Below are 20,268 nucleotides of genomic sequence, written 5' to 3'. Positions count from 1 at the left end.
TGTATTGGGGCGTCACCTTAACCCAGACAAAGCAACAAGACCTCACGCCCCATTCAAGATTCCATGTAATTTATGGTGTTCAATGAACTGACCATACAATTTAAATTAGATAATGCACTACCCAAAATATAAATTTTTGCGCCAAATAAAAATCTCTTCCTTTGGTCTCACACAGAAGTTGAGGTTTTAAAATATGTACTGTATCATCCTTTACCCCGTACTCTGATGTACGTTAGTCCTAAGGCCTGTTCTGTTGGAGGTGAGGCACACCTGGATTGAAGTAGCCTCATCACAAGGCCCTACTTCAAATGAGTTTGCACCCACCGAAGTAGATTAGATTTCAGAACATGCTTTGCTGGGGCACATACAGCTTCCCACCACCAGAGTCCTCATCCTGCAGCCAGTTAGTGAATGATTTTGCCTGTGAAGATGCACAGACCAGGTCAACATTCTCTTACCTGGTAGGTAGCCCACTATTACCAAAATCTCTGGTCTGGGTTAAACGCCCTGGTTTATTCAGCGGATCTTCAAACGATGTGCTTCTGAGCCCACTCCCTGCCCTGGCTGCCTCTCCTGAGTGCACTGTCATTGGGCAAAACACTTATTGCCTCTGAAATCACGACTTACGCGGTACCTTCATATGTGGATAAGACGTTAAAACTGTCTGCCGATACCTTTGGCCGTCATGTGGAAGGCATCAAAAAACATGACCACTGAGCCAAATGTAAAAACTGGATCAACACAAGAGTGGTTAAAGGTAAACGGAACTGTCACAGATTTTGGCTGCCTTTCCTGTCCCTGCACCCCGGGCCATGCCCCAGCCCCCTGGCCATAGAGATCAGAGTGACCCCCATTCTTCCCAGGTCATCCATCCATGAGGCCCAGATAAACCATCAGGATCCTTTCCTGGGACTTTCCCATACCAAGGCTGGGGGAGAGACACCCTCTTTCCTCCTGGGTCTCCACTAAAACGAGGTAACTCGAGAATACGGTGGCCGTATTCCCCGGCAAGTGAAGAAAATCTCATTTGCAATTGAAGGAAAGGAAGCTGAACTGAAAGATGGAAAACAGTAATAGGTGCTTTTCACCCCTGCACATCTGGTAGTTCTGTGTCCCACTGATGTGGAACGGGAGTTTGGGACGGCCTGTTAGCAACTCGGGCTGTGAAAACCTTTAGAGGAAGAAAGGTGGACATCTGGAATTCTGCAGCTGGTGGCCGTGGCTGATTTTCTTCTGTTCCTTGTAGCCCTTGTCCCTGGATGGAAAAGCAGTGGCTCCAGAGGAAGATTTGAACTTTCCCTCTACGGAGATTGATCCATTCAGCAGGAGAGTTTTGTCAAAGGTACGGGAGAAGCTCTGTGGACTGTTAAAATATCTCAAGACAATAGAGACATGAAACACACTCTCAAAAAGGAGCTAAGGTTCACGTGAGTTTAAGATGCATTCTATAAAATCATGGCTTAAATCTGTCCCCAACCTGGAGTTTCACAGAGAAGGTTGGGTTTAGCCAATGAGCATGAGTGCTGAATCATTATGCTGATATTTTTTCCAGCCTCCAGTACTTTAGAGCAGCTAGAAATAAAAACCTAAAATTGTGGAATTGCAACCCATACCAAAAACTCTGAAATCTGTTCTACAACTAATTGTCCCAATGCACTTTGAGATGTGTTGCTTTTGTGCGTATGTGTTATTTAAAGAGAAGGAGGAGTATAACAGAGAAGACAGGATTTAACAAATGAGTGTGACTGCTGGATCATTATATTGTTATATCTGTTGGTCTCCAGTGTCTTGGAGCAGCTAGAAGAAAAAAAATGAAAAATCATGGAACTGTAACCCACACCAAACTTTAAAATCTATTCCATATATAACTACTGGCTAAAAAAAAAAATATATATATATATATGTCCCCAACCCCGCTGGGGTTGCTGCCGCTTCTCGTCCCGGCTCTAAGAACCACTGGCTTTAACTATAATGGATGAGTTAGGTGTAAATGAGGAAGGAACGCAGGTGTCTTTATTTCTTTAAATCCTGCTTTCACTGGGTGTCACTACTGGCCTGCAATAATCCATAATCTTAGAGTATCTTTGTTTCTCAGCTGTTTTAGTACAGTGCTATCGTTTCTACTTTTTAAGGGTACTTAGGAGACGCGAAGGACCAATTTCTCTGTTAGTCTTACCTGTGGAAGGTCTGCATCAAAGAGAGTCAAGAGCCCAAGAGTCAAGCTTCTCAGGGGCATCCTTGCTGGAACTAAAGATAAAATAGCAAAAAAGGAAACATTTCTGAGAGTTGGGCTTCTCAATCCACCTCTAGTATTGAAAACCTTCCTAAGAACAAGTGGAGTTAACAGCAGCCCCTTTTAGTGCCCAGTGTCAGCACCTCCCTGTCTTAAGTATCAGGAACCCCCTCCCTGTGACTCCTGCTGGGAGGCAGGGGAAGTGGACGTTTAAGGGGATCAAAGCATTGTACCCCGTCCCCTGGCAGGAGGGTGAGGGTGCAGGGCTGGGGTCCAGCAGTGCCACCCTAGGAGCCACCTCGAGCATTGAGGGGTGATGCAGAGCCATGGGGGAGGAGCTGGGGACATCCATGCAGCTGCCCAGGCTGACAATGTCCTGGGCCGGGGTGGCCATGGTGGCAGGGCCAGCACTCGGCCCTGGCCATTTCCTGCCCTCCCTGTTTCCTCCCTGATTCCCCAACTGTCCTAGCCACTCTGGGAGCCTCCTGACTTCTTTCCAAAGCAGTCCTGTTCTGCAGAAGTTAGCCAGGGTTGGTGTTAAAGGTTATCTGAGACAGATAATGAAGTCCAAGACCTGCCAGCAAACCACCAGAAGCCAGGGGAGATGCCTGGACCAAATTCTTCCCTAGGCACGTCAGAGGGAGCCCGACCCCACCAACACCTTGATTTCAGACTTCTGGCCCCCAGAACTGCAAGAAAGTGGATTTCTCTCATTTTACACCTCCTGGTTTGTGGTCCTTTGTTATGGCAGCCCCAAGAAACTAAGAGAGTTGGCTTCTATGGCTTGCTCCTGAGCTCATCTGCTGTGCCAGCAAGGTCCCTAGGCATAGGTGCTGCAATGGGGCATCAGAGTTTTCAGATGGATGAGGCTTGCAATAAACAGAGGCCACGGGTAAAGGACATCACCGAGGACACGTGGGGTTTGTGCTTGCAGAGGAAGGCCAGAGAGGGGCAAGCTCAAGAACCTGGGGAGGTAGCTTGGTGGAAGAGCTAGAGGCCAGCCTCGGCCCTGCAGGGAGGAGGTGGCTCAATGGCAAGGAGACAGAGAACAGTCCCCAAGAAGCAATTTGATGACTGGCCTTCCCCAAAGTGACAGCTGTGCAGATGAAAAATGTCATTGTTGTGGTAGTGGCAACAATGGTTTAATTAAATCATCCCTGTGGTTTTTTTTGCTCTTTTTCCCTAGGCTGGAAGGAGGGTTAGCTTTTCTCATGTTTCTAATGTTGGTTAAACATCGACAGGGCCTTCCAGGAGAGCTATGAGAGATGCCATTGTATTTCCTAGAATCCAAACACCACCAATTGTAAGGTACACGATTATTTTATCTCTCAAGAAAGTAAAAAACTGTCACATCAATTATGACATGCCATCAGTTGTATGATGCATCCAATTCCAGAGATATTAAAATATGAAAAAACCTGCATGTCTTAGAATCAACAAAATATGGTAATAGGAATAAGATACTAATCTCCGCTCTTATTTATTAAGCGTGCTGCCAACCTCTTTACCTCCATTTTCTCATTTAATCCCTCAGGAACTTTTATGGCAGGTGCTATTATGACTACAAAAGTGAGGCTTAAAAATTTCAGAAATTTGGTTCCCCAACTAGTAAATTATGGGTATTGGACCCTGGTCTCCTTGGCATCTTTGGAGGGAGCTGAAGGAAGGACTGGGACCTCGTCCCATCTTATATTGCTAGAAATATAGATGCTCAGTAAATAATTGAAGAGAATGGCTGGTCCAAACAGATAAAAGACAGCAAGTGAGGTTTGATTGTGGAGCAACCTCTGCTTATATCCCCCATCCACTCTTTTTTGAAAACTTAAATACAAGATGGTGCATAAGCATCTTGTCTTGAAAGTTTAAAGCACAGCAGTTAAGACTAACGTCTGTTTGACCGCTTACCTTGACGTCCCCATCTCCTGTCACCTTATCCAGAGGTCCACCACGCACTTTGATGTGTATCCTTCTGGAAGTTTTCTCTGCATTATGTACATATGTGAAAATGTGTATATTTGAATATAAATGGAAAGCATATGGTATTGACTTGTGGGGTTGCCTCATTGACTCTTTAAAAATTAACTTTATTGAAGCGTAATTGACATAGAACAAAATGTACAGCTGGGTCACTTTATATTTTTTTTTACTATTTATTATTTTTAAGTATTTTTATTAGTAAAACAGAATACGAACACAAACATTCTTAACATACAAACATTCCATACATGGTTACAATCAGTGGCTCACAATATCATCACATAGTTGTGTATTCATCGCCACGAGCATTTTTTTGAACCTTTGCATCATTCCAGAAAAAAAAAAATTTGTACGTACCATATATTACAGTTGGGCCACTTTTGACAAATACATACAGTATCGTCGCCACTGCAGTAAAGGTTGAGGAGTTCCACATGATGGCACCCAGTGCCATTAGGACCCTTCACAGTCAACTCCCCTCTCCAGTCCACCCCAGGGTCCCTCTGATTTGCTGTCACCCTGGATAATTTTGCCTTTTCTGGATTTTCATATAAATAGAATCAAACAGTGTGTACTCTTTGGGCTCTGGCTTCTTTCCCTCATCATAATGTTTTTGAGATCCAGCCGATTGTTGCATGTATCAGTAATTCTTCCTGTTTTATTGCTAAGTAGAGTTTCCTTGTGTTAATATATACCACAGTTGATTTATCCATTCTCTTGTTGGTGGACATTGGTGGTTTCCAGTTTAGGGCTATTATGAATGAAAGTGCTGTGGACATTTGCATACAAGCCTTTGTGTGCACATATGCTTTCACTTCTCTTGGGTGACTATGTGGAAGTGCAATTATGGGGTCATATATTAAACGCGTATGTTTAGCTTTATAAGAAACTGCTAGATTGTTTCCTTAAGTGGTTGGGTGACTTTGCACTCCCTCCAGCAATGCATGATGCATTCCAGTTGCTCCATCTCCTTGCCAACACTTTGTATGGTCAACATTTTTTTATTTTAGCCGTTCTAATGGGTATGATTTTAATTTAAATTTCCCTAATGAATAAGAATGTTGAGCATCTTTTCATGTGCTTCTTTTTGAGGGGGAGGAGAGGACAGAAAATGTCTGTTTAAATCTTTCCCCCTTTCTTTCTATTGGGTTGTTTGTCTTATTTATTAACTTATAAGAATTTCTCATATGTTCTGGATACAAGTCTTTTGTTAGATATATGTGTTGGAAATACTTTCTCCCGTTCTCTAGCTTGCCTTTTCATTTCTTAATGATGTTTTTGAAGAGCAGAATTTTTCAGTGTATATGAAGCACAACTTATCAATTTTCTGCTTTGTTGGTCTATACTTTTTGTTTCCTAAGACATCTTTGTTACAAAGATTTCTCCTATACTCTCTTCCAGAAGGTTTATAGCTTAAAATTTTATGTTCAGGTCTATGGTCCATTTTGAGTTACACTGGCAATAAAGAAATAGCAGGTTCTGTGTCTGTGTTCGTGGAGCTCACAGCTGAGTGCAGGTGACACACAAGTCAACCAGCAACTATAATAGAGTGTAGGAAGCTCTAGATAGAGGGGTGCACACGTAGATCCTTCTCTTTAATTTGATCACATACATTTAAGTGATTGCATGTAAAGAGAGCACTACAAGCCATGGTCAGCTTGCTGCCAACTGAGCGATGTGCGGTGTGAGGTAAGGGTCGGAGCTGGTTTATTTGCATGGGGCTGTCCCCATCCACCTTCCAACCACCCCGCTGGTTTCTAAGCCTGCCACAGTGACCTCCATGTGACAAATCAAGTGACCACTTTTTGATCCTCATTCCACTTGGTCTCTCTACAGTGTCCCCCTCCTTACACCACTCTCCCTTTAATTCCTCTGCTTTCCTCCGACTTGTCATCCCTTCCTTCTCTTTCCTCTTGATGGGCATTCACCCCCACACCCAGCTTTACATTTTGAACTACTCCAGAGTGCAGCTGGGTGCCTGCCCATCTCTCTTTCTCTTCGGGTGATCTCCTCCAGGCTCATGGTCTACATGCCAAGGCATCCAAATGATTTAATCCCCAGCCCATATGTTCTTCCTTAACTTCCAAAATTGTTTATCCAAAACCCTCCATCTCCATGTGTATAACTAAGAGGCATTTCAAACTTACCATGTCTCCAAGGTAACCATCAATTCCATCCCCTCCCAGGCTTGCTACTCCCCTGAATCCTGAAGCTCAGCAAGTGGGACACACATCTCTGGTTGATGAGGCACCCTGAGGTGCCTCTCTGAGCTGGCATCCTGGCTAAGGAACATCAGTCAGCCCAGTTAACTCTGAGCACACCCAAGTCAAGGAGAAGGGGCGGGGCCTCCAGCCTTTGCCCCATATCTACTTCATCCCCGTATCAGTGTTATGATGTGGGAATAGTAAGGAATTCCCAGACCCCTGACCCTCATCATTATTCTGGGGCATCTTGAATCCCCTGGCTAGGGCCCAGTGTCCCCAGTGCCGGTCTAACATCCCCATGGCACACGCAACTGGAATGCTCTTGGATGGGGATCCAGGGAAGTAAGTATTTGGCTATGGACTCTTCTAGGGAGAGGCAGAAAAGAAGCCCACTCTCCTCTACCCCCTTCCAACTTCCTGTTCCCCTCACTGCTTATCGAATTCCTACCCATCCATCAAATTCTGCCTTTTACATGAAGCCGCTATTAACCCACTGGACTGCTCAATTGGCACCGAATAGGTGCACCTTGTTGTATTAACTTCTCATGTGCATTCACTGAAATGTATGGGATTAAATTAAAAGAGGTGATGTGTGAGTGTGCACACACCTCTATCTGGCGCTTGGTTTGTGTGCCTCGCACACTGAGCTGTGAGCTCCTTGCATACAGAGACAAACTCTGTTCTCTCCATATCTCCATGGCTGGCACCCAGTAGGTGCTCAGAAATATGTGAAAGCGTGAATGTCTGCGAGTACATGGAGTATGATGCAGATGAGTTTCGATGAGGATGATGTTTCCAAGTCAGCTTCCCGATGAGGACTGCATTCTTTTCTCCCAGGAACACACCAGAAGATCCAGCCCGGTTTCCAGGTGCCCAGTGGGTGGTGCCTGTACCTGCCATTGCCTGTTAAGGAAAAGCCCCCTGGCTTTTCTCTTGGAACAGGCAGCCAGAGCTGCAGGTGGGGACTAGGAGACCAAGTGGGCTCTACCCTGCCCTGCCACTCACCATCTAAACTAGGCAAGGGCCTCCCCACTCTGAGCCTGCTTTCTAATTTGCAAAATAAGATGCTGGGTGGCTTGAACCCATGGTCCCCTGGACAACCTCCAGTTTCAACAAGGGGTCCCAGTGGGGACCTGGGGTGGAAGGAACTCAGGTGCCAGCCAGCTGTTCAGAGACCCCCTCTTCGCCAAGGAGACTGGAGGGCAAGGGGGGATGCGCAACTGACAACAACACGGCTGCGACAGGATGGAAGCTCAGAGCAGAACCAATCTCACTTTAAAATTCCAGGCCAGCAGTGTGTGCCTTGGATAAAGTTCAGGTAATTGTGCCTTCAGCTTGCCTCCTGGTCCTCCCCCAACCCTACCCACTCTGAGCTGACAGAGTTATAATAATTGGGTGCTGCTGCTTAAACTCATCAGCCCTGGCTTCCTGAAAGGAACGTTGCAATTAGCAGTCCTCACCCTGTAATAAAGCCTTTAATATCCACTTTCATGGTTCATATTACAGTCATTCGGGCCTGTCCTCGTGCAGGCAGCCTGGCAGGCAGCAGGGCTGGGTGCCCACGAGGGAGCTGCCCCGCTGAATGGCTCCGCAAACAATTGCTTCAAAGGCCCAGCAAACCGGGCCAGGCAGCTGGGGGATTATGCTGGGAAATGAGATGGGATATTTCTGCCCCCACGCCCATGGCTCCAGGGGGCCAGTGAGGGAGGTGTTGTGTGTGTGTGTGTGTGTGTGTATGTGTGTGTGTGTGTGTGTGTGTGTGTGTGTGTGTGTGTGTGTGGGAAGGATGGACCAGCCAAACTTCCTTTCCCCCTCTGCCTCCCACCCACTACCCCTTTCTCCCCACCCCCAGCTTTCCAGCCATGAACTTCTCCCTCTTCAGTGGAGGTACCTTCCACCCCACTGCTGGAGGCTTTGAAAGAAGAGGAAGAAGTTGGAGGCGGAACTGGGGAGGAAAGGAAGATTCCAGTTGGAGGCTGGGCATGGGCTATGCTTGCCGGCACCTGTGCACACCTGCAGCAGGATACAGACCGGAGAGGCAGGAAGCCAGTTGGGGGAGTGTATGAGCTGGGGAGGGGTGGGACACTTCTTGCATGGGCTGGAGGAAGCAGTTTGAGCTGGTGCCTCTGAACATTCTTACTGCACAGTGGCTGTTCCAGGAGGCACTTGGCCTGTCCTGGAAAGAGCAAGTTGGCAGTTCTACTTGGTCACTGATTTTCAAACATTTAATGATACTATGTACCAAGCACATAGTATTGGTGGCCTCAAGGAACCAGATAATAAAAAAATAATAATTGTAATGTCTGTGGTGGGGAAGATTAGAGGAAGGCTCAGGAGTAGCACGGAAAAGGGAGCAATTCCTCTCCAGGGGGAGGGAGAGAGGCACCCGAGGGCTTCTTGGAGGAGGTGTGATCATATGTGGCAGCTTGTATTTTCCAGCGATTGGCACCACAGTGTTTCCATCCCACACACTCTCTGAGAACCTGGCCAGCCCCTCATTGAAAGGTGAAGTCTGTGTCCCCTACCCTGCCCTTGAACCTGGGCAAGCCCTGTGACAGCCTCCAGGACTAGAATGCGGCCAGATGGGTTTGGCGAGGCTTCCACGACAAAGTTACCAATGGCCGCTGAGCGTCTGGGACGCGTGGTCTGGGAACGGCGCCATGCCATGGGAGGCCATGCAGGGGTTCCAGCCCCCAGCCCCAGCCAAGGGCCAGCCGACGGCCAGCACCAGCAGCCACACGTGTGAGGGAGGACGCCCTGGAGCTTATCCCAGCCCTGGCCACCGCCTGGCTGCAACCACGTGAGAGACCCTGGCTGAGAACCGCCTCTCTGAGGCCAGTCAACTCCAGAACCCAGGGAGATACAGCAATGAAGCGATCGCCACTGTGAGCCACGAGCTTTGGGGTGGTTCACTATGCAGTGACAGATGACCAGGATGCTGGGTCTTAGGGCACAACAGTGACCAGGTGCTGGATGGTGCTCCAGGTAAAAGGAACACCAGGTACAAGGCCAGAAGCGTGAGTGAGCCCCTTAGAGTTAGAGACCCCCTGGAGCGGGTATTGCCATGGGCACCTGGTGAGGAGGGCCTCGCGGGGAGGGCAGGTGGCCAAGATCAGACAGCACCGGGTGGGACTTTGTCCTGTGGGTCATGAGGGGCTACTTAAGGTTTTCAAGCCTTTCTTTCTCTTTCAAGGAGAAAGACGACATCACCTTGGATTTTAGGGAGAGGACCAGTAGCAATGTGGCCGGCGGAACGGAGGCAGATGAGACTGATGCATTCAGTACTTTTTTTTCTTACTGTCTACCTACTGCCAGACGCTGGGCCAGTGGCAGAGGTAGAGCAAGTAGGAGGCTGCTCCAGGAATCTGTTCAGGAAAAGAAAATTGTGACAATGAGGATAGAAAAGAGTCCTGTGACATTTAAGTTGAAAGATGCTAGAGGTTTTATGGCCAGATGATTAGGGGAGATGAGGGCAAAGGATTCTCAAGTGCCTCCTGGGTTTCTGAATTGTGGGAGTGGGGGAGGGGGTGAGTCCCTGAAGCTGACAACAGAAGGAGAAGCCAGTGTGGGGGGAAGATAAAGAGTTCAATTTGGGGCCCAGTGATTTTTAAGTAGGTAAAGACACCCCACAGGCACGTGGACTTACAAATTCTGGAGCTCAGAAGAAAGGGCTGGGCTCCAAATATGTATAGAAAAAACAAAACAACAACAACAAACAGAGAGAGGAGATTTACGTGCACAGTCCTGCCAGAGGAAGGAAGAGATTACTTAGAGGAGGCCTAATGGGTCTGCCCATTTTCTGGATGGAGAAATCCTGGAGGCTGCCAATGTGACTGGAGGAGGAGAACGGGCAGCAAGGGGAGGGCAGGTGGAAGAGGCCGGAGAGGGTCCCAGAAGCCAAGGATGGAGAGTGTCCAGGAGAGGGTGGCCGGAGACCTGGCCCCACCCACATGCAGCCTGGATGCGCAGCTCCTGCTTTCGGATCTATCGGTGGCAACGGGGAGGGGCAGATGGCTGTGCAGGGCAGGGAACCGATGGCAAGGAAGGGGAGAAGATCGGCATTTCTTTCCTGGGACATGTAACTTGAGCGTCCACGCTTTGGAGTAGGTATCCTTCACTGGGTGCAGGAAACGGACTGGACAAGATGCCCTGACCCGAATCCTGTCTGAAGTGGCTGATGTGCAGAGTCATACAATGTAGGGTGGTTGGACACCAGCTGCCCCAGCTTCCCCCCTACTGGCCTCATTTTACAGGTGAGGATGCTGAGATCCAGAGAAGCAAAGTGACTTTAAACTTGGCCCAAAACAGCTAGGACAGAACCCGGGGCCCCTGCCTTGAGGCCCGTGTTCTCACTGTATTTCCCTACAAAAATTCCAAGACTCCCAATAAGGCAGAAGTCTCTCCCCACTGGGCTGTTCTTGGTCTTGGAGTAGTTGTTTAAGCACACGTAGCGCCCCCACTATTCACCCATTCTCCTCCCTGCAGTGTCAGGGTTCTCCCCCTGCAGCCATTTCCTCCTGGAAATCCTCTCTAGGCTGTGGGGTGGTCCCGAACCTACAACCCTTCCCCCTCCAGCTACCACCAGCTCACAGAGGCGCCCCGGAAGGCATGCTGGTGGGTTTGGAAAGGTGGGGAAGATAAAGCAAAAAGAGGAGGTTGGCTCAGTTTAGGGAAAGCAGGGAGAGAGAGAGAAGGCATCAGGTGTGGAAAACTGTATGGTTCTCCTGAGACTCCCCACCTCCCACCCTGCCAGGCCTCCTCCTACCTTCTTTCCCGAACACCACGGAACCAAACTGCATTAAGGAAAGCCAGGCAGGTGCTTAGCGTCTCTAATGTGTTCCATTACAAATGCTCCACAATAAGGTAATTATGTTAGAAAATAATAAACGTGTCAGTCTTTCTGGAAATATTTTTACTTCTAGCGAGGGGGAAACAGCGCTATTGTTTTTCAAGTGCATCTCTGCCCCTGTACATGTTAATTAACTGAGTTCTGGCTGCACCACTCGCAGCATTTGTATTATTCATAAATGTCTTGGGGCTGCAGTAACTTATGTACTCCCCTCCTCGGCTTGGAATCATTTTTTAATTTCACGTTCTTTTTTGACTAATTGCACTTGTGGTTTGTGCCTCTTGTACCAGGAGCCCTGCTCCCTGGCTGTTTCTGTAGGCCCTCTCCCCTTCCTTCTCTCTCTGCTTCCTCTAGGGTCTTTGACTTTCAAAGTCCTTGCCAGGTCCAAAAGAGATGCAGATTTGGGTTTTGGGTGGTGAGCAGTGTCTTTAAGAAATCCTGGGAAATTTCATTTGCTCACCTCCTCTTCACCATCACCCCTGCCCTCTAGCTAATTTGCCCCTTTCAAGGAGTCTTTCCAGATTTATTCCCCGATTCCTTCTCTCTGCACTGCTCTTTGCACTTTTGGATTTAAGTCTTAGTTCTTGAGTTGGCGGTGGCAGGTGGAACCTGCCCCTGACCTGGCTGGGGGCTCCCATGGGGCAGAGACCACATTGTCTGCATCGAATCCTCCTGGTTCTACCTGGAGATGTGTGGGCACATAACGGGGAGTCAGGTATTTGGGAAGGGACCCCATTGTCCATTGGATGGCTGGGTAGGATGATCTTTAAGAGCTGAAGTTCTGAAGACAAACCAGGTGTCTCGAAGCAGCTATGGTCCTAGATGCTAACTGAGTCATCTTAATCCAGAAATGCAGGAGCCAAGAGAGTGGTCACAGCTGAGGGTGACTTCCGAATGTCCCTATAGACTTGGTGCTTCCTCAGAGAGGAACTGGCTGTGATATAGGTGCCTCATAAGGGGGCAGGAGGGTCAGTGGTGGTAGCTGAGCTTTCTTACGTGCGATCTGATGAGAGAGAGCCTGTGAGTCTCTGGTTCTGTATGAATGCGCCACTGCTGCCCCGTCCTCTCTCCCTCTCTCTTTCTCTCTCTCTCTCCTTCTATGGTTCCCTCTCCTTGTTTATCGGCCATTAGCAATATCCCTGGGCATGGTAATATTTCTGACTCCATTCCATGATCCCAGGGAACAAAGAGAAATTTTCTCCATGCCTCCATATTTTGCTGGCGTTTTAGCCAGAGATGGGGCCATTACCGCGTCTGAGCGCCAGAGGAACCATGGAGCCGCACCTGATTTCATTCTTCACCCAGAATGATGATAAATTCTTCAAGTTTTGAACACCTCCGGAGACCAGGTCTCACGCTGTTTTTGATCATCCATTTCAGGACCTTAGAACCCCGGCTGCTAGGAAATTCCTTCTGCTGTGTCGCTTGTATCCGTGCACTAGCTGGAGCCCGTCATGTGCTGCTGTGCTCCGTTTGGGGTAGACACGGTGCCTGGGCAGCAGCTGACAGGTAGTCGGAAGGACGGCAAAGCCAGCTGTCCGCCTACATGGGTGGGGTCGAACAGGTTCTTGGATTCTGCAGGTGTAGAAAAATCAGCTAAAACAATATTTCCCGAAGCACCTGAGAGTCAGACATGCCAGGTGGAACAGCTGTAGGAAGCAGGGTGGGTGTGCCTCTGTCCCAGGATGTCACGTGCCCTCTCTGCCTTGCTGCCTCAGACTCTCCTGAGTGGACAGTTTTGGCCACGCAGGTGTTGATTTGAAGCCTGAAAGAAGGTTCTGCCCCTCAATTGATTCAGGATAGTGATTCTAAGTGGTCAGAGCCTTCTGGGGATTTAAACCCTTTATATTCTGGACAACTTCTCCCAGGCTTTGCTCTCCCATTATCATTTTTGTTTTTACATAAAGAGAGAAGTTCTGGATGACCGTTGAGGCTTTGCATCAGAGCTATGTCTTGGCCAGGGCCCCAGAGTCTCCAAATCAAAGGGGACATGGCCCTGGGGCAAGGAGCAGTGTGGCCGCAGAGGGGAGTGTGAGTCCAGGGAAATGGAAGTTCCTTTTACCCCTGGGGGCTGCTCACTTTCTCCCTGGGTCGGTCTGTCTTAGTGAGGTTGCCTACTGCCCACGGAGACTGCGCCTTAGAAGGGGCAAGAGAATCCACCAGGGACAGCCTGGCCCATTCCTGCCAAGGCCACCGCTGCAGCTGGGAGGGAAGAGGGCCTCCCCATTCTGCCACCCTGCTGTGCAAGCTGGACCCAGCTGGACCCTGCCCCTTGGGGCCCCCAGCCAGCCAGGCTGACTGCCCCTCTGTGGACAATTCTGGGTGGAGGTGGCGATGGAGGGTGGGGAGTTGGGATGGATGCAGCAAGGTGAGGGGTCAGCATCCCTGCCCTGCTCTGCTCCCCAGTTTTCCCCCAGCTGTAATTTTGGGCTCTCTCCTCACTGAGTAGGGGAGCCAAAGTGGAAGTATCTTTCTCACCTTGTCTCCTGTTTGCTCCTGTGTGGCAGCCAGCCCTGTGGCCCTACTTGGGGTGAGGAGTTTGATCTGCAGCAGACAAAACTGTTTGGATTTTAACATTTTGCCCCTGTCTTTGAAGCCTGAGCCAGCCCCATTTACAGGTGTTGTTGATTTGGGGCAATTTAGACTCCTCAAGCTTCAGCTTTCTTATCCATAAGTGGGAGTGTTTTAGTTTGTGAGCTGCTAGAATGCAAAACATACCTGAAATGGAATGGCTTTTAAAAGAAGAATTTAATAAATTGCAAGTTTACAGTTCTAAGGCTGTAAAAATGTCCAAATTAAGGCATGACTATAAAAAATGTCCAAACTAAGGCATCCAGGAGAAGATACCTTGGCTCAAGAAAGCTGATGATTTTCAGAGTTTCTCTGTCTGCTGGAAGGGCACATGGTGACATCTGCTAGCTTTCTCCCCCAGCTTCTTCAACGGCTTCCCCAGGGCATTTTCTTTATGTATCTCCAAAGGTCTCTGGCGATGTGGGCTCTGTTGGTTCTGAAGCTTTTTCCAAAATGGTCCCCTCTTAAAGGGCTCTGGTGAACAATTCCACCTTGAATGGGTGGAGACACATCTCCATGGAAACCATCTAATCAGAAGTTACCACCCACAATTGGGTGGGTCACATCTCCATGGAAACAATCAGAAAGGTCCCACCCAGCAATATTGAATGAGAGTTAAAGAACTTGGCTTTTCTGGGGTCCACAACAGATTCAAACCAGCACAAGGTGTAACAATCAAGCCTCATAAGAGCATCAGGGGGATAAGACAGGATTCTTATCTGTTAATTCTATTTGTTAAGTCTCTGAGATCTTGGTAAATGGTCATCACTCAAATAGTGGCAGCTCCCTCAGCCTCCTTCTAAGGCCAAAAGAACCCCTTTGTCTTCTCATCAACCAGTTCCTCTTTTCCTCCTTCCTGCCATTCTCTTTCCTTCTCTCCCCTTGCCCAATGAGTCACATTCTTATGACATCATCTTTGTATTTCTTGAATATTTCACTGAGCAGTGTAATTTTGCAGCTTTTCCCATTTGCTCATTCAATAACTATTTTTTGATAGACTTTATTTTCTAGGGCAGCTGTGGAAAAGCTGTACAGAAAAATTATTCAGAAAGTATAGTTCCCTTATAGTCACACTTCCCTACTTCCATTTTTCATTAATGTGGTACATTTGTTAAAATTGATGACTCAATATATTATAATTATATTAAACTAAAGTTCATAATTTACAGTAGGTTCACTCTTAGTGTTGAACTGTGGTTTTTTTTTTAAACCATATCATAATAATATATACACAGCATGTTTCCCATTGTTTTAGTTTGTAAGCTGCTGGAATACAATATACCATAAATGGAACAGCTTTTTAAAAGGGAATTTAATAAGTTACAAGTTTATAGTTCTACATCTAAAAAATGTTCAAACCAAGGCATAAAGTAAAAAATACCTTTATTCAAGGGAGGCTGATGAATCTGAAACCCCTCTGTCAGCTGGGAAGGCCCATGGCTGGCATCTGCTGGTCTCTTGCTCCTGGGCGCCATTGCTTTCAGCCTCTGTTCCTGTGGGGGCTCCTCACCTTGCTTCTCTGGGGCTTGCTTTCATCTCTTGGCTTCCCTTGGCTCTCTCCAGGTTCTGGTTTGCTTAGCGTCTCATGGTATGTCTGCTGGACTCCAAGCATCTCCAGACATCCATGTCTCTGCTTTCTCTGTCAGCATCTGTGTCAGGTCTCACTTTCTGTTGGCTCTGAAGTTTCTTCAAAATGTTTCCGCATTTAAAGGATTCCAGTAACTAATCAAGACCCACCCTGAATGGGTGCAGTCACATCTCTATCTAATCAAAGGCCACAACCACAATTGGGTGTGTCACATCTCTTGGAAGATAACTAATCAGAAGTTTCTGCCTTACGATGTTGAAGTAGGATTGAACAGCTGCCGTCACAAGATTGGACGAAGATTGAAACATGGCTTTTCTGGGGTACATAAGACTTTCAAACCAGCACACCCATTTTAACTACTTTCAAGCACACAGTTTAGTGATGTTAATCACATTTATAATATCATCCTGACACCACCACCACCCATTACCAAAACCATCACCCCAACAGAACCTCTGTACTCATAGTTCCCCATCCCCCACCCCACCCATAGTAACCTCTATTCTACTTTTTATCTCTATGAATTTGCATCTTCTAGTTATTTCATAGAAGTGAGATCATATAATATTTATCCTTTTGTGCCAGCTTATTTCACTTAATACAATATCGTCAAGTTTCATCCATGTTGTAGCAAGTATCAGAACTTCATTCCTTTTTGTGGCTGAGTAATATTCCACTGTGTGGATAGAACACTTTTTATTTATCAGTCATCTGTCGATGGATACTTGTGTTGCTTCCACTTTTTGGCTATTGTGAATAATGCTGCAACGAACATTGGTGTGCAAATATCTGCCCAGGTTCCTGCTCTCAGTTCTTTGGGGTATATACCTTGCAGTGAGATTGCCAGGTCATATGGTAATTCTATAATTAACTTTCTGAGGAAATGCTAAATTGATTTCCACAGCAGCAACACCATTTTACATTCCTACCAGCAATGTATAAGTGTTCTTATTTTTCTGCATCCTCACCAACACTTATTTATGTTGTTTTTTAATAGCCATTATCATGGATATGAAGTAGCATCTCGTTGTGGTTTTGGTTTGCATTTCCTTAATAACTAATGATATTTAGCATCTTTTTTCCCCTTTTTAAATTGTTTCTATATGAGCATCTTTTCATGTGTTTCTTTGCCATCTGTATATCCTCTTTGGAGAAATATCTATTCAAGTTTTTGGCCATTTTTTCCTGGGTTGTTACTTTTTGTTGTTGAGATATGGTTCTTTATGTGTTTTGGATAATATCAGTGTGCTGGTTTGAAAGGATGTATGTCCCCTAGAAAAGCCATGTTTTAATCTTAATCCCATTTTGTAAAGGCAGAATAATCCCGATTCAAAACTGTATGTTTGAATCTGTAATCAGATCATCTCCCTGGAGATATGATTTAATCAAAAGTGGTTGTTAAGCTGGATTAGGTAGAGGAGTGTCTCCACCCATTTGGGTGGGCCTTGAATAGTTCCTGAAGTCCTATAAAAGAGGAAACATTTTGGAGAATGGGAGATTCAGAGAGAGCAGGGCAGAACGACATAGCCACAAGAAGCAGAGTCCCTCAGCCAGCTACCTTTGGAGATGAAGAAAGGAAATGCCTCCCAGGGAGCTTCATGAAACAGGAAGCCAGGAGAGAAAGCTAGCAGATGACGTCGTGTTCACCATGTGTCCTTCCAGGTGAGAGATGAACCCTGACTGTGTTCATCATGTGCCTTCTCACTTGAGAGAGAAACCCTGAACTTCATCGACCTTCTTGAACCAAGGTATCTTTCCCTGGATGCCTTTGATTGGACATCTCTATAAACTTGTTGTCTTGGCTTTAGAACTGTAAACTAGCAACTTATTAAATTCCCCTTTTTAAAAGCCATTCTGTTTCTGGTATATTGCATTCCAGCAGCTAGGAAACTAGAACAATCAGATATGTGGTTCTGAAATATTTTCTCCCATTCTGTAGATTGTCTTTTCACTTTCTTAATAATGTCCTTTGATGCACAAAAGTTTTTTTTTTTTTTGATGAAGTATAGTTTATCTACTTTTTCTTTTGTTGCTTGTGTATCTGGTGTAAAATCTAATAATCTATTGCCCATACAAGGTCCTGAAGATATTTCTCTATGTTTTCTTCTAGGAGTTTTATAATTTTAGCTCTCATATTTAGGTTTTTGATCCATTTTGAGTTAAATTTTTTATATGCTATGAGTTGGGGTCCATTTTCATTCTTTGGCATGTGGATGTCCTGTTCTGTCTGTGTATTTGTTGAGGACACTATTCTTTCCCTCACTGAGTGGTGTCGACACCCTTGTCAATAATCATTTGGCTGTAGATGTGAGGGTTTATTTCTGAACTCTCAATTTGATTCCATCCATCTATATGTCTGTCCTTATGCCAGAACCATGGTGTTTTTTATTACTTTGACTTTGTAATAATATTTAAAATTGTGACATGTGAGTCCTCCAGCTTTGTTCTTCTTTGTCAAGAAGGTTTTGGCTATTTTTTGCCCTTCCATAGGAATTTGGCTCAACCACATCTGCGGAGAAAGCTGTTGGAATTAAGATTGGGATTACATTGAGTTTGTAAGTCACTTTGGATCATCCACTAAATAGTCATCAAATGATTACTCTGTAGCAGGCAGTGTGTTTGGCACTGGGATTAAACCCATGAAAAAGACTGTCATGCTTCCTGTCCAGGCGGAAGTTGCAATCTGGGGAGGAAGATCCCAGAGAACAAGAGTGAGCATCATGTAGCGTAGGATTTGTAAATCTGGGCTACGCAATCAGGAATGGCTTCCCTGGGAGGCAGGGTTGAAGCCAAGAACTGATGTGTGAGGAGCTCCGTGTAACCTGCAGATGCTGTCCTTCAATTATAGATACAAGCTTCATCATTGCAATCGTCAGACTCACCACCTCTCTTTGTTATGTATTTATACATCACTTTATCCTTCAGAGTATCCCTAGGATCAACACATAATTCCAGAAAGTAGAAAAATACAATAAAACATGAAGACCAAGGAAAATAGAGGAACGTAATTAACATGCAGCTCCCAAAGCTACAAGGATATGTCTACAATCACTAAAATTGAACCACACCTTTAATACTGCATGTCCCAGGAGCTAGAGCAAAAAGACAAGCTTTGATCAATTGCACAATTCTCAATGTCCTCCATGACTCTTTTTCTGAGAAAATAAAGATTTTTATGGAATGCATCTTCATGTGGTAGAAGCAGAATAAGGTAGCCCAGGGGACACCACCAACTCTTACCATTTCCAGAATAAACGCATAGCAGGAGTTCAGCGGATGATTCTTAAAGGGTCTCTAAATGTTGGCCAAGGGGGAGAGTCAGGGGCCAAGAAATGCTGAAGCCTAGAAATAATCTGACAGAATCTAGGGACAAGGCTCAAAATGCTTGGACCAGGGGTTCTCAAGCTGGCTGGCTTCAGCATCACCTGTAATACAGATGCTGAGTCCTGCCTTGGAGAGCCTAATGCTGTAGGTCTGGGTGGGATTCTGATGTATCCACAGCCAATGTTGAGTATCTCTACCAGGGATTCCCAAGCTGTTTCATGAAGCACCAGGATCCTGCAGGTACCCCCCGGGGAAAGGGGGCACTTGGGTGGCCTCTAGGCTCTCCACCCCTGCTATGAGAACCAGGAATACTGTGTGTATGAACAGGTGACTTTTGGAGCCAAGATAAACCACAGTGCTCAGATCATCCCTTTGGCCCCAAAGGAGGAGATACACAAAGGAGGCAAAGACTGGCAAAGAGGAAGCGACACGACTTTGATTTTTATCGTTAGCTCCAAAGCCAGTGCAGAGACTCGGAGCAGACAAAGCTGAGCCAGGCAGAGTCTCTCTTTTGCGTAAGCCATATGCCTGCCAGGCCCACTCTGGTTTTTTGACTTCTGCAGGGTCCCCACCCATGTCTCAGCTCTGTGTAGCCAGTGAAGAAGGGGGTTCCACATATGCTCAGCAGTGGCAGGAACCGGAGAAGAGGAGAGAGGTGAACTCAGCCATCAAGAGCCGGGCTGCTCTGGGAGAGGAAGAGGCAAGAGGAGGCCAGGAGGTGGGTGCCCCATGGGGGTCTGCCCTGCCCTCCAGTTTCCAGGAAAGGGAGGCAGGGCAGGTGAGTCCCACCCTCAAGCAGGGTCCCTTGAAAGCAAATGATTTCTGCCCACGAACCAAAGGTTGCTAAACAAGAAGATTCTTCGGATTTCTTCCAACAAAAGGGGCAGCACCCACTGCAAACAGGGCAGCTCTCCCTGTAGAGGGCTTACACACTGCAGTTCCCAGGGAGTTCCTTTTCCTTTGAGAAAGGATTTCCTCTGCTAAAACAATAACTAAAGAGCAAAACAAAAGCAAACAAAACAAAACAAAACAAAAACAATTAAGCCAGAGATTGAGACAGACAAGAAACTGCATGTTCTCCAAATGAGCCCCCATGAATGCTAGGTTTCCCAGCCCCAACAAAGCAGTTGAACAGCAGACAGTTGAAGTTTCTATTCTCTGACAGCAGAACAGCCCGAGGTATAAGATTTTCTGTGTTGCTGGCTGAGGGCAGATTCAGATGCTTTAAAGAGCCTGCTCACCAGGAAAAAAAAAAGTGTGCTGAAGTTTAAGAAAATCAATCAAGCAGATGTTAGGCTTGGCATCCTTTGGTGAAAAGTAAGGATCTCAATCAAAAAAAATCAACTGGAGCTGTCCACCCACCTTTCTTCAGACGCGGGGAGTTCACAGAAAGGGTCAGGATTTTGTCTAAGAAACCGAGTGCTGCAGTCATTGGAGCTCACTGCAAATATTTGAGTTCACGTTCCTTCTTGGAACGTGGTAGACCATTTCCCCCACTCATTAGCTCTTGTCACATGCCTTG

The 20,268-nt window shown here is 46.6% G+C and overlaps 1 long non-coding RNA gene across 1 annotated transcript; it reads right to left on the bottom strand.

Annotated features, from left to right (window-relative positions):
- Positions 1-1,082: 1,082 nt before the first annotated feature.
- LOC143685813 (uncharacterized) lies at positions 1,083-14,317 on the bottom strand. The gene is made up of 3 exons (XR_013176753.1): positions 14,111-14,317; positions 2,177-2,247; positions 1,083-1,375 (listed from the first exon to the last, which is right to left on the bottom strand). It is a non-coding gene; the product is annotated as an uncharacterized LOC143685813 (long non-coding RNA).
- Between the last annotated feature and the right edge of the window lie 5,951 nt (positions 14,318-20,268).

The sequence above is a fragment of the Tamandua tetradactyla genome, chromosome 6 (genome assembly GCF_023851605.1).
Source record: "Tamandua tetradactyla isolate mTamTet1 chromosome 6, mTamTet1.pri, whole genome shotgun sequence".
NCBI lineage: Eukaryota > Metazoa > Chordata > Mammalia > Pilosa > Myrmecophagidae > Tamandua > Tamandua tetradactyla.
This window is presented reverse-complemented; position numbering and strand designations above follow the sequence as displayed.